This window comes from Pinus tabuliformis, chromosome 4_1 (assembly GCF_031772625.1).
Source record: "Pinus tabuliformis cultivar Carrire ecotype Pingquan chromosome 4_1, CPIR1, whole genome shotgun sequence".
Lineage (NCBI taxonomy): Eukaryota > Viridiplantae > Streptophyta > Pinopsida > Pinales > Pinaceae > Pinus > Pinus tabuliformis.
In genome coordinates, this window is record NC_142303.1 from 300158110 (window position 1) to 300160384 (window position 2275).

The window sequence follows — 2275 nt, forward strand, 5'->3', positions numbered from 1 at the left end:
GTTCCCTGTGAGTATCTCCACTCTTAATTGAGAGCCACGAGAAATTGTTTGTCAACTTTGGATTCCTATCTGAGTGAAATCTGTTATGCATCAGCACAAGTGCTAAGAATGAAGAGTAGACTGACAAAATAGTCAGCCTGCAAGCATGGAGCGATTTCAACCAGTAGGTTTTTACTATTTCATTCATTTGACAGCGTGAGAATGGGCACCATACTGTAATTGGTAATAGGGCCTTGGAAGGGTATTAAAGGTGACAGATGCCACAACCAAGTATACTGATAAAATCCTTGATGTATCTCGGGGCACTGTGTACATTATCTGTATCTTCATATAGGTACAAAGGATTGCATTTGCACCATTTTCAAATTGTTTTATATTTTAGACCAGGTGCCATCTGAGAAATGGACCAAGCTGAGTATCATGATGTATATTTTGTATAACTACGACACATTTGGTGTGGGACTGGCTCTCTTTCCCAAGGGTAATAATCAAATTGTAAATCTCTCCTTGCAGAAAGTTTAAAGCCCTGGTTGCCCTTGTGTTGCACACAGATAGGGCACTCCTCAGACAATTTAATTACCTGCACCAACAGAATTCACAGAAATGGCAGCCTGAATTAGTTATATATGTTCTTTCAAAAATATATGGATTTAATAATGCAAATGAGTGCTTGGTTTATCTCACCTTTGGCACACATTTGAAACAAAATAAGTGGCTACATGCTAATTGCTTCGGCTCCACAACGGCATCTGCACATAGATTTATGGGTAGAAGTTTCAGATTTTGTTGTCTGTTGTTAGAATACAGATAAATCATTGAAATAACAATGTAAAAAAAACGAATATTCTAAGTACCCAGGCATATAGAACAAGTAAGTTCCTTATCGGTAGCAGATTTTGATGATGCTTGTGTTAAAACTTTGGAAATAGTGGGCATGTTCCCCATTGTTTTCTCTGTAGTATATAATACTGTTTTAATACCATTGGATCCATTAAGATTTGAAAATGGACTCTCTGGAAGGTTATGTCCATAGCTGTTGCAAGGAAAGAAACTCACTGATCATTACCTTTTTATAATAATCACCCAAACAAAACAAAGTAGCTTCTATTCAACTACTTCCAGGAACCCATTATTGACAGCTTGTTTTCTAAGTAAATCTTTGTCATGTTCTTTATTTTACAGAACTGCAGACTGTGGATGATGGTCTCTACTTTTCTTGATCATCATTGTCCCGCTTAGGCTTATCTTCGTTATTCTCCAGTACCTCAAGCAGGTACCCAAGATGATCGGTTGAAGGAAACTTGTTGAGATCTGCATAAGAGGATGAATGAAATTACTTAAATGCAAAGTGACAGTCTCTAGAGAACAGATTGGAAAGTTATCCATATATCAGGAAATTAACAGCTTGACATATCCATCCCCAATAAGATTTTGTATGAATGAGTTAAATTTTACTCTCGATGGAAATACTGAAGCACTTGTGGCCAGTGGAATGTGTGTCCATGGAGGGTAAGATTTTAGTAACCGTTACCAAACTATTGTGAAATGTATTCCAGAATATCTAGTAAGGATTTGTGAGATTGTCTTTTCTAGTGATGGTCACAAATCATGACCACAACAATGCAATTCAGTCAGATCTTTGAGGACCAATGTTCACAATCTATGTGAAACGCCATCTGTACAAATCAAAAATAAATGCCCAAAAGGGTTTAAAATGATATATTGAACGATAAATGGACTGCTGCAACGTTTTAATTTTGATGATAAAATGTAAAATATTTTAATTTCAATTACATATATATTATATATCATTTAACTTTTTTATAAATTTTTATGGTTAAAATATTTATTTTATTTTATATATACTTTTTTTGACCTTCAAAGATACAATTTAAATTATGAAAATCAACACGTTCTATTTTTCACTCTAAAGAAGTTTGCAGGTGAAAAAATTTGAGATCCTTTTTCAGTGAAAAAAATTGATCTTTCTCGTTAGATCGCGTACTTAAAATGGATTTATACAATTTGATTTTTCTTGACTTAGGTTAGATCCGTACTTAAAATAAATCTATTTTAATTTTACAGATCAGATATATTTTTAATAATATAGTAATATTAAAAAAATTCTATCCTCAACTTAATCTAAATCACTACAGCAAATTAACAATCCACTATCGTAAAAAATGTTAACCACATATTTTCAACCCAACCTAACTCAACTCAACTCAAATTTCAACAGAACGAGCAACTTAGGTTCATGGATGGGCGTTCAGAT